The following is a 13,446-nucleotide window of genomic DNA, read 5'->3' as shown; positions in this document are numbered from 1 at the left end:
CCATACATTGATTATTGTATGCGCGAGACAAAGAGAGAAAACCAAAAAAAAATCCAAGTAACCGGAAATTTTGCTGCACTGTTGTCAAACGTCTCTCTGAATTCGTCGATTAGATTACATTAATTTAAAAACAAAATGATACGGGGTGTTACAATGCTATTGCTACCTCAGAAAAGTCTCAGTCTCATATAGTTTCTGAGATAGCAATGCTAATGCATCGAATTTGTAACACCCTGTATAACTAATCCAGTGGATGAAGTCAGATAAACTGTTGGCAATATTGACTATACGTTTATATCGAGCGAATTGAATCCGCTTATTCATTCCGATCAAGTAAAACTCCATAAAGGCCTCGACATAAACAACGAAGATTAACGATTTGGATTGACTTCTTCTTCTTCTATTGCCCTATCCGATTACGGACGATGGCTATCATCATGGCTATGCGGATCTTATTGGCTGCGCATTGGAACAGTTCAGTAGATGTTGCGCCAAACCATTTTCGCAGGTTAGCCAGCCATGAAATGCTTTTTCTTCTTGTCGGCCAACAACTTTGCCTTGGATTATGTTTTGGAGAATTCTGTATTTGTTATTTCTCATGATATGGCCAAAATACTCTAATTTTCTACGCTTCACCATAAGCATGAGACGTACTTCTCGCTATTTCAATTCTATGTTTTATCTCCTGTGAGTGATCCCAGTCCCCATTCAACGTGCAGTCGAGATAAGTGAACTTTGCCTTTCTCTCAACTGGCTTATTGTTTATATAGGTATACGCTACCTGGTTGGACTGGATTAGTCATTTAAGTTCAGCCCGTACTTCTCACCATTTTGGTTGACCCTGTCTAACAACTCTTGTAGCCCCTCTATCCCCCCGTCCGATAACAAGACGGTGTCATCAGCATAGCGGATATTACTGATGATTTCACCGTTAACTCTGATGCCTCGATTTGTGTTTTTTAGAGCCTCCTGGTCTGAATAACGAATGAACAGGAGCGGCGACAGTATGCAACCCTGTCGTACACGTCTTTGATGTTAATGTATTCTGTCTGCCTATTTTCAACTCTAACTCTAGCTTCTTGGCCCCAGTAGAGGTTAGCGATAATTCTGATGTCTTTTCCATCCAGTCCTAGATATTATAGATATATAATATCTATTAACATTTCTATCATTTTTTCATGCTGGCCTCCGTCAAAAGCCTTGGTGTAATCCAAGAAACACATCTATACGTCGCAGTTTACGTCTCTGCACCGCTGAACCAAGACCTGGACTGCAATCAATGCTTCCCGCGTTCCCAGTCCCTCTCTGAACCCGAATTGTGTTTCTCCGTTGTTCTCTTCACATTTTGATCTTGAGAAATATTTTAAGTACATGGCACATCAGGCTAATTGGTGCGGAAGTCCTCGCACAATTTTGCATTGGGTTTCTTGGACAATGTAATAAAGGTGGATGGGATTCCACCATCTTTCTGGGATTGATCCGGGATCGGTCATTGGTATTTTTTTCCAAATTTCAGATGGTATTTCATCTGGGCCCGTTGCTAGTCGTTCCTAAATATTAACAAGATTGAAACACTGCAACGCCACTTCTTAAACGAGATATACGGGACTGAATAATCTGGCATTTGACAAATGACGTTAGCAAAGACAAGTGAATGAAGTAATCACAAATGTCATTTGGTTTAAGTTTTAAATTTCTGTTCAGCGTTTTGTTTTTTTATATGCTTTTTCTGAAAAGTTTGTGTTTAAAATTTAGTAAATAACTATCATATGGTGTGTTTTATTTTGAATCTTTTGTTGTTGTTTTGCTTCCAATCAAATGTCAATGCCAAATCGAATCAAAGCTAAATACGAATAAAACGGGATTGATTGTTCTATCCGTTTCAGTAATCGGATTAAAGTTACACGATATGAACGTAGTCATTGCCCCAAAGTTTTCACCTACCAGATGTTTTATTAGGTTTTCTGTCTTTGTCTCGGACATGCTTTTATCTATGTTTCTCTGTCTCTATTCATTTTATTTATCAAAAAAATTAAGAATTTCTAAGTGTAGGATCGTTTGAACAAAACATATTGTGTAATAAATGGCATTTTACGGCAACTATTGTAAACTGTATTTGAGCACAAAGCTTCGATATAAACGTAGTCAAAACTCAACACAGACAGATAGCGGTCGGTGTCTCTGTCCTTGTCTGGCGCACAGTTCGCAAGGCGTTGACGTCAGAATATGATCGCATCGTATTGGCCGGCCCCTTCAAGTTGGAGTAGGGCATAATATCTCGCCGCAATGAAGACGTGTTGTATGTTTTGCAGGGAATGAGGGCGTGGCAACGTTGTAATCCAATATGATAACATAAGTAGAATCGTCCGCGTATCGCATAATGAGGGGTTCAGAAGAACGGTCCGCATAATGGTTTTATCAATTATTGTCAGTCTAATTGACAGTTTTCTGACTATTTACAGGCCACCTATTGAATCGTTAATGGACGCGATTTAATCTTCTCCATCACCTCCTTACAAGCAAATATATTAATTATGACAAAAATAATAAATGAAGCAGCACATGAAATGTCAAGAGATACCTTTTAATTATACAGTGTGTCCATAAAGATTCCATTAAAACTTAGGGAATTATTTTTCAAAAAAATGCTTAGTTATTATTTTAATGTTCGACAGGGTTATTATTTCATTAATAATGATACCTATTAAGGTCAATTATCTAAGAAATAATGCCCAAGGGCGTTATTTTTCATAATGGCCTCAGGTATACATATCTACAGAATGGAAGTCGGACATTAAACATTGAAGACACCACAGGCATTATAGGAAACAATGCCCACGGTCACAATGCCCAAAAAAATACCTCATGCATTATTGTCCTTATAATGCCCTTGGTATCTTAATTACTATTAAACGCGCATTTTTTGAGACAAAAATTAGATATACAGGGTGTTCCAAAATTGAAATACGACCTTCCAGTTGACATGTCCAAACGAAATCCCCATTTTTTGTTGCATTTATTGATTTTAGGTAAATTTCTGGACATTTTTTTTGTTTTCGTTTTTTATTAGATTTTTGGAATCTACGTCAAATTCTAGGTCCACTTGATGTAAAATGTCTGTATCGATACTCAATTGTTTTTCCTCTAGCAGCCTTGATTGAAATCGAGCAGAAATTCCTAATTTCAGCGAAATTTTCGTGCACTTTTCCAGAAAATCGTGAGTAACTCGCTTATTTGAACCATCCTGTATATACGAGCCAAATAACAAAAGAAAGCTAATGAACGGTGCTCTCACGTGACGTTGAGCAAACACTGCTGAGTTTCCCGATTCGCCCGCTAGAGGGCGTCAAAGTTGACCTTGGTGTTTTGTAGTTTTTGCGAAATATCTCAGGAACTCTTCAAGTTAGAGGTTTGAAATTTGATTCAACTTTTACCTTCTATGCGCTTTTGTGATACCAGGCACCGTTTGTCCTTCAATAACTTGAAAAAACAGTACAAAATTTAGTATAGTCAGAGTGAAAAGTGATGTCAAAATTGGAACTGCCAGAAACACAGTTTGTCATGACAGTCAGGGAAATAATCGCCTGTAAAACCCACTTGGAGTTAGAAAATGAAAATTTTAAGCACATTTTTGAAATCCTCATTAAATTTCCTATCCAATAACCTAAAAAAACAGTACAAAATTTAGTATAGTCAGAGTGAAAAGTGATGTCAAAATTGGAACTGCCAGAAACACGGTTTGTCATGACAGTCAGGGAAATAATCGCCTGTAAAACCCACTTGGAGTAAGAAAATGACAATTTTAAGCACATTTTTGAAATCCTCATTAAATTTCCTATCCAAACCTGAAAAAACAGTACAAAATTTAGTATAGTCAGAGTGAAAAGTGATGTCAAAATTGGAACTGCCAGAAACACAGTTTGTCATGACAGTCAAGAAAATAATCGCCTGTAAAACCCACTTGGAGTAAGAAAATGACAATTTTAAGCACATTTTTGAAATCCTCATTAAATTTCCTATCCAAACCTGAAAAAACAGTACAAAATTTAGTATAGTCAGAGTGAAAAGTGATGTCAAAATTGGAACTGCCAGAAACACAGTTTGTCATGACAGTCAAGAAAATAATCGCCTGTAAAACCCACTTGGAGTAAGAAAATGACAATTTTAAGCACATTTTTGAAATCCTCATTAAATTTCCTATCCAAACCTGAAAAAACAGTACAAAATTTAGTATAGTCAGAGTGAAAAGTGATGTCAAAATTGGAACTGCCAGAAACACAGTTTGTCATGACAGTCAAGAAAATAATCGCCTGTAAAACCCACTTGGAGTAAGAAAATGACAATTTTAAGCACATTTTTGAAATCTTCATTAAATTTCCTATCCAATAACCTGAAAAAACAGTACAAAATTTAGTATGGTCAGAGTGAAAAGTGATGTCAAAATTGGAACTGCCAGAAACACAGTTTTTCATGACAGTCAGGGAAATAATCGCCTGTAAAACCCACTTGGAGTGAGAAAATGACAATTTTAAGCACATTTTTGAAATCCTCATTAAATTTCCTATCCAATAACCTGAAAAAACAGTACAAAATTTAGTATGGTCAGAGTGAAAAGTGATGTCAAAATTGGAACTGCCAGAAACACAGTTTGTCATGACAGTCAAGGAAATAATCGCCTGTAAAACCCACTTGGAGTGAGAAAATGACAATTTTAAGCACATTTTTGAAATCCTCATTAAATTTCCTATCCAATAACCTGAAAAAACAGTACAAAATTTAGTATAGTCAGAGTGAAAAGTGATGTCAAAATTGGAACTGCCGGAAACACAGTTTTTCATGACAGTCAGGGAAATAATCGCCTGTAAAACCCACTTGGAGTAAGAAAATGACAATTTTAAGCACATTTTTGAAATCCTCATTAAATTTCCTAACCAATGATCTGAAAAAACACTACAAAATTTGGTACAGTCATGGAGAAAAGCGGTGTCAAAATTTAAGCTGCTAGAAACACGGTATTAGTAATTTACCGATCAAATTTTTACCCAAAACTGTTTTTCTTCTTGTTTTTCGAACACCCTATGTATGTTCAATTGTGTTGCGGTTAGGATGAGGTGAAAAAGCAGCTGAAAACGAACATTTTGGGTTTTTTACGGTCGCTGAAACCTCCAAAATACCGGAGATACGGAATTTTAAACAATTTTATGCGATCCAAGAAAAATAGTAAAAAAATCAAATATCTCGGAAACGACGAGAATTACGGAATTTTTGCAAGAAGTCAAAAATGTTCAGAATGACATTCTACACCCAGCGGACTAGGTTTACGCCTAAATACTGTCACAATGGACAGAGCAGTGGTTTCAATTTTTTTTTTTAACACTCTGTATATTTTTAATGATATTGCGGTTAGGATGAGCTGAAAAGGTAGTTCAAGACAAACATTTTGAGCTTTTTATAGTTACTGAAACCCCCAAAATAACGGAGATACGGAATTTTGAAAATTTGTATGCAATTTGTAAAAAAAAACTTGTAAAGAAATCGAATATCTCGGAAATGGATAGAGTTACACACATATTGCAAAAAGTCACAAATGTTCAGAATGACATTTTACACCCAGCGGACTAGGTTTATGCCTAAATACTGTCACAATGGACAGAGCAGTAGTTTCAAATTTTTTTTTAACACCCTGTATATATTTAATGATATTGCGGTTAGGATGAGCTGAAAAGGTAGTTCAAGACAAACATTTTGAGCTTTTTATAGTTACTGAAACCCCCAAAATAACGGAGATACGGAATTTTGAAAATTTGTATGCAATTTCTAAAAAAAACTTGTAAAGAAATCGAATATCTCGGAAACGGATAGAGTTACACAAATTTGGCAAAAAGTCAAAAATGTTCAGAATGACTAGGTTTACGCCTAAATACTGTCACAATTGACAGATCAATGGTTTCAATTTTTTTTTAACTCCCTGTATATATTTAGTGATATTGCGGTTAGGATGAGGTGAAAAGGCAGTTCAAGACAAACATTTTGAGCTTTTTATAGTTACTGAAACCTCCAAAGTAACGGAGATACGGAATTTTGAAAATTTGTATGCAATTTCTAAAAAAAACTTGTAAAGAAATCGAATATCTCGGAAACGGATAGAGTTACACACATTTTGCAAAAAGTCAAAAATGTTCAGAATGACATTTTACACCCATCGGACTAGGTTTACGCCTAAATACTGTCACAATGGACAGAGCAGTGGTTTCAATTTTTGTTAACACCCTGTATATATTCAGTCGTATTGCGGTTAGGATGAGGTGAAAAGACAGTTCAAAACATGAGCTTTTTATAGTTGCTGAAACCTCCAAAATAACGGAGATTCGGAATTTTGAAAATTTGTATGCAATTTCTAAAAAAAATCGAATATCTCGGAAACGGATAGAGGATTTCTTTACGCTCAAATTTAACTGTTTTTGTTGTTTGAACATCCTGAATTATGCTCAATCGTGTTGCTGTTAGCACGAAATATAAGAGCAGTTTAAGACGAATATTTTGAGCTAATTACAGTCGCTAAAAGTTCAAAAATAAAGGAAATATGGAATTTCAACAAAAAAAGGACACAAACTCGTATATCTCGGAAACGTTTGTTGTTGCGGAAATGTTGCAAGAGACGAAAAATATTCAGAATGCCTTTCTGTACCCAGTGGACTTGTGTGATAATTTGTGATTGGTCAAAGATGTTTTTAACCAATCACAAACTACCAACAGTGCTGCAATTTGACTTAGCTGTAGTACTGTCCGTTTAAGTAAGGTTAGAAAAAAGGTGTTATTACAGTGTGCTTCCTTATGGCTTCTAAGTTGAAAATTAACAATGCAATAACATAATAATTACATCAAATCCAACATTGAGAGGTTGAACGACTCGTTTATTAGGTTCGGTGAGCGCGAGACGAGTACCTTTTTAGTACCAATTTATTACGCTTAATAATATATTTATGATAATTCACGGTTATAAACCCGATTAATTGTCTGTCTCCCTTTATTGGCAAGTCGATTGAATTGTTAATACTCTACGAGATTTTATCTTCGCAGGTCGGTAATTCAGAAAACCCATACTTATATTATTATATGGGTAGTACTAGTACCAGTTTTGTTTAGATGTTATCGGTGCAAACTGTATAACCGACACGGTGCGTCGCAATTAATGGATCTTGGTCGGTAATTGGTTGGGCATCTGTGCAACACGTCAACATTTTGGCTGATGATGTTCACCTGGTTGCTGAATATTAACTGAACTACTTTTTTACAATTCCATAAGTGTCAGTCAATATTAAATCTTTACAAACTTAATTTATTTCACTATTTTGGGCTATTTACTTGAAGCAAAATTTACCATCAACAAAGCTCTCATCTCAAGAAGAAAAACTTGAATTTAAGAAGATCTGTTCAAAAACTAAAAGACCAGGAAGTTCTAAACTTAGCACAACCGCCATGCAACTGATAAAAGAAAGACGAAAGTTGGAAAAATAAACGGAAAAGCGCAAATTACTTAACAAATCTGTAAAGAAAGCCGTAGAGATATGAGATCAGATCACACAGAACCAGAGTGATACGAGACACCATAAAAAAAAATTGAAGCCATTGAAGCATACTACCCAGAGTTGTATTTGTCTGGGATACCTGCTGCGGAAGATGACTGTCAACGGGTAAGAAATGTGGGCTCAGAGGCCCTTCTAGAAATATTCCTGGAGGAAATAAAAACGGTACATGATTAAGAACAGTACCATCCTGTAGACTCTGTTCCACAAATGTACAGGATGGTAAAATACCGAAACGTGACAACGTACGGATTGGAGAAACAATACTGACTAGACAGAATGCTGATCCCTTGAAGATGGCTCAGAAATCTATGGAACATGGTATGTTGGGGATTTCCTTTAAAAATTGAGTGAGGAATTCAGAAATTAGAAGAAAGGCCGGCGTTACAGAAGTAATATCAGTGGTGGAGTTAAAGTAGGACTGTTGCACGCTAGAACAATGAAAAATTGACCATCAGGGTTGTACTTTGGCGATCCAGATAAACAACGAAAACTAGAAGGATACCACAAAGGCGTTGAATAGATGATATTAAGGTCGAAGCTGGTTCCGGAGAGCATAAGACCAGTAAAAGTGGAAGAGACATGGGGAAGTCTGTGTCCAAAAACGGATGGAAGAAGGCTGAATAAGAAGCTATGCTATGTTGGGAATTTCCTTTAGAAATAGAGTGAGAAATCAGAAAATTAGAAGAAGGACCAGGGTTACAGACATAATGCCACGGTTGGTCGAGTTAAAGTGGAGTTGGATAGGGCATGTTGCACGCCAGGACAGTGAAAAATGGACCATCAGGGTTGTGTTTTGGCGAGATAAACCACCAGAAGTAGATTTAGGCCACAAAGACGCTGAATAGATGAAATCAACACACAGTAGCACAAGACTACTAAAAGTGGAAGAGACACAGAGAAGCCTGTGTCCAAAAATGGATGTATGAAGGCTGAAGAAGAAGAAGAAATATGGAACGTGCTATGGTGGGGATTTCCCTTAAAAATTGAGTGAGAAATCCAGAAATTAGAAGAAATACCAGAGTTACAGACGTAATATCATTGGTGGAGTTAAAGTAAGACATGTGGCACGCCAGAACAATAAAAAATTGACCATCAGGGTTGTACTTTGGCGACCCAGATAAACAACGAAAATTAGAAGGACACCACAAAGGCGTTGGATAGATAATATTAAGGTCGAAGCTGGTTCCGGATAGCAAAGGACCAGTAAAAGTGAAAAAGACACGGGGAAGACTGTGTCCAAAAACAGATGGATAAAGGCTGAAGAAGAAGAAGAACTTTGGAACGTCTTATGTTGGGGATTTCTTTTAGAAATAGAGTGAGAAATCTAGAAATTAGAAGAAGGACCAGGGTTACAGACGTAATATTAGTGGTGGAGTTAAAGTAGGGCATGTTGCACTCTAGAACAATGAAAAATTGACCATCAGGGTTGTACTTTGGCGACCCAGATAAACAACGAAAAGTAGAAAGATACCAAAAGGCGTTGAATAGATGATATTAAGGTCGAAGCTGGTTCCGAATAGCATAAGACCAGTAAAAGTGGAAGAGACATGGGGAAGCCTGTGTCCAAAAACGGATGGAAGAAGGCTGAATAAGAAGCTATGCTATGTTGGGAATTTCCTTTAGAAATAGAGTGAGAAATCAGAAAATTAGAAGAAGGACCAAGGTTATAGACGTTATGCCACGATTGGCCGAGTTGAAGTGGAACTGGATAGGGTATGTTGCACGCCAGGACAGTGAAAAATGGACCATCAGGATTGTATTTTGGCGAGATAAACCACCAGAAGTAGATTTAGGCCACAAAGACGCTGAATAGATGAAATCAACACACAGTAGCACAAGACTACTAAAAGTGGAAGAGACACAGAGAAGCCTGTGTCCAAAAATGGATGTATGAAGGCTGAAGAAGAAGAAGAAATATGGAACGTGCTATGGTGGGGATTTCCCTTAAAAATTGAGTGAGAAATCCAGAAATTAGAAGAAATACCAGAGTTACAGACGTAATATCATTGGTGGAGTTAAAGTAAGGCATGTGGCACGCCAGAACAATAAAAAATTGACCATCAGGGTTGTACTTTGGCGACCCAGATAAACAACGAAAACTAGGACACCACAAAGGCGTCGGATAGATAATATTAAGGTCGAAGCTGGTTCCGGATAGCAAAAGACCAGTAAAAGTGAAAGAGACACGGGGAAGACTGTGTCCAAAAATGGATGGAGGAAGTCTGAAGAAGATGAAGAAGAACTTTGGAACGTCTTATGTTGGGGATTTCTTTTAGAAATAGAGTGAGAACTCTAGAAATTAGAAGAAGGACCAGGGTTACAGACGTAATATTAGTGGTGGAGTTAAAGTAGGGCATGTTGCACTCTAGAACAATGAAAAATTGACCATCAGGATTGTACTTTGGCGATCCAGATAAACAACGAAAACTAGAAGGATACCACAAAGGCGTCGAATAGATGATATTAAGGTCGAAGCTGGTTCCGGAGAGCATAAGACCAGTAAAAGTGGAAGAGACATGGGGAAGCCTGTGTCCAAAAACAGATGGAAGAAGGCTGAATAAGAAGCTATGCTACGTTGGGAATTTCCTTTAGAAATAGAGTGAGAAATCAGAAAATTAGAAGAAGGACCAGGGTTACAGACGTTATGCCACGATTGGCCGAGTTGAAGTGGAATTGGATAGGGCATGCTGCACTCCAGAACAGTGAAAAATGGATCATCAGGATTGTATTTTGGCGAGATAAACAACGGGAAGTAGATTTAGGCCACAAAGACGCTGAATAGATGAAATCAAGGAAAAAGTAGGTCACAGCTGGTTTCGGATAGCACAAGACCAGTAAAAGTGGAAGAGACACGGGAAAGCCTGTGTCCAATAACGGATGGAGGAAGGCTGAAGAAGAAGAACTTTGGAACGTCTTATGTTGGGGATTTCCCTTGGAAATAGAGTGTGAACTCTAGAAATTAGAAGAAGGACCAGGGTTACAGACGTAATATTAGTGGTGGAGTTAAAGTAGGGCATGTTGCACGCCAGAACACTGAAAAATTGACCATCAGGATTGTATTTTGGCGAAATAAACCACCAGAAGTAGATTTACGCCACAAAGACGCTGGATAGATGAAATCAAAGAAAAAGTAGATAGAAGTTGGTTCCGGATAGCACAATACCGGCAAAAGTAGAAGACACGGAGAGGCTTACGTCCAAAAAAGGAAAGAAAAATGCTGAAGAAGAAGAAAAGAAGACTTCAAGCCAATTTGTCGTATAATTTCTATTTTTCTTCTTCCAAACATATCGTAGCTTTAGGAAAATTTGTATTACTACACCACTGGGCTTAGGAAAACATGTAAATTTTAAAAGTACCTGAAAAGATCTTGATAGATTTGTTCCACATTATACAGGGTTTGTCAAGTGGAGGGACTTTTTTGCTAAACATAAAAATAACAAAAAGTTACTTACGTTACTTATTATTAATATTTGTTTTTGTTTTTTGAACATTTTTTAAAGGTTCAACCGTGTTATCCTTAGCACAGTCGCTGAAACCCGAGAAAATGGCAGAGATACAGAATTTTCAACATTTTTATGCAATTTCCAAAGAAAGCACAAATATCTCGGAAACGGTTAAAGTTAAATAAAGCTGTAAGGGAGAAGGCTATTCGATTTTTAAATTTTTTAAAAAGAGAAATTTTGATTTATTGAAAATAACATCGATAAGACGAAAATATGTTTAAAAAAAACAAATTTATGTTGTTTTTTTTTGTCAAAAAGCATGTTTTGGAAGCACAATAAAAATTTGTTCAAAAAGTTATTTTATTTGAAGCAATTTAGTATTTAGTGTCGTTTTGTTGCTACTAATTAAAAACAACTGTTTTTTCGTTATAATTCTTAATATTTATTTATTTTTTATCTTTTTGCATATCGATAATTATATTAAACTACAACAATTAAAGACTTCTAGCGTGTCTAAATTCTTAATAATTTCAATGTGTTTACTATTGCCTAAGTAATAGCACAGGCCAACTTCTACGACATTTTCTAAAAACACTTATACAAGGTCGTGTTTGAATACTTTTTTTTTTTTTAGCAATGGAAATAATAACGGAAATTTCATTGTGTACGACAGCCACGTGTTGTTCAAAAAGGAAAATTTTATTATTATCAGTAGTTTTACGTAAAAAGTACATGTTACGTACACCAAGCGTGGCAATAAAAATGTTAATTATTTAAACGAGTTGGCTACTTTTCTTTGAATAAAAATAATAGGAAATATGATTACAATATTTTAAACTGGATTTTTTCCATTGGGAGGCCTTGTATAGTGCTGCTATTTCAAATTACATTTTAAAAACATTTACAAACTTAAAACAGTTTGAGCAATTTGAATTTGAAATCTTCACAAAAATACCACTTTTTTCTCATATTATATTCAAAAAATACAAACCAATTTTGTAGTGTTTCTCAGGTTATTGGATAGAATGAGGATTTTAATGAGGATTTCAAAAATGTGCCTAAAACAGTCATTTTCTCAATCCCAGTGAATTTTACAGACGATTTTGTCCCTGCCTGTTCTTTCAAACTGTATTTCTGTCAGTTCAAACTTTCACACCGCTTTTATCCCTGACTGTACCAAATTTTGTAGTGCCTCTCAGGTTATTGGATAGAAAATTTAATAAGGATTCCAAAAATGTGCTTAAAACAGTCATTTTCTCAATCCCAGTGAATTTTACAGACGATTTTGTCCCTAACTGTTCTTTCAAACTGTGTTTCTGTCAGTTCAAACTTTCACACCGCTTTTCTCCCTGACTGTAACAAATTTTGTAGCTCCTCTCAGGTTGTTGGATAAGAAAGTAATAAGATTTCCAAAAATGTGCTCAAAATAGAAATTTTCTCAGTTCCAGTAAATTTCACAGCCGATTTTGTCCCTGACTGTTCTTTCAAGCTGTGTTTCTGTCAGTTCAAACTTTCACACCGCTCTTATCCCTGACTGTACCAAATTTTGTAGTGCCTCTCAGGTTATTGGATAGAGAATTTAATGAGGATTCGAAAAGTGTGTTTAAAAACGTAATTTTCTTACTCCAAGTGGGTTTTACAAGCGATTTTGTCTCTGACTGTCCTTTTAAACTGTGTTTGTGTTTGACACCGCTTTTCTCCCTGACTGTACCAAATCTTTTAGTTTCTTTTATGTTATTGCATTGGAAATTTTATGAGGATTTCAAAAATGTGCTTAAAACAGTCATTTTCTATACATTTTAAAAACATTTACAAACTTAAAACAGATTTAGAGCATTTAAATCAGTGTGAGCAATTTGAATTTGAAACCTTCACAAAAATACCACTTTTTTCTCATATTATATTCAAAAAATACAAACCTCTCTCTCATATTATACTCTCGATAATTTACCATTTTCCGTAAATTTTTTGTGGAGAAAATTACCTGGGGCAAGCTCTAGAAATTAGTACAACAATTTTACTAATTAATTAATAATACCGTACTGGTTTTTTTAAACTAAATAGTTAATTAACTGAAAAATTAAGTTCCTGAATCGCAGGTTAAAGTCAAAATTTAACATTCCTGTTGATTGTTGTGCTAAAATTGCGTCATTAAAAAAAAATAGTTACAAAGTTGTTTCAAATTCACCTTTAGAGAGCATACGTACACTTTGGACAATTATAGTGCAAAATTGCTTGTCCTCTAACTTCAATGTTAATTGGCCGTTTACCAGTAATTAGGTAGGAAAGTTGAAACGTGGCGATTTTTTTTGTGGCAACTAACACAATATTTGTGCTTGGACGAGTAGTTACATGACAAAAAAAAACAACTACCTATTAAATATACCCAATTAAAATACATAAGTGCGTTGGGA

The sequence above is a fragment of the Ips typographus genome, linkage group LG2, assembly GCF_016097725.1.
Source record: "Ips typographus isolate SLU linkage group LG2, UJ_Ityp_2.0, whole genome shotgun sequence".
NCBI classification, from domain to species: domain Eukaryota; kingdom Metazoa; phylum Arthropoda; class Insecta; order Coleoptera; family Curculionidae; genus Ips; species Ips typographus.
This window is presented reverse-complemented; position numbering follows the sequence as displayed.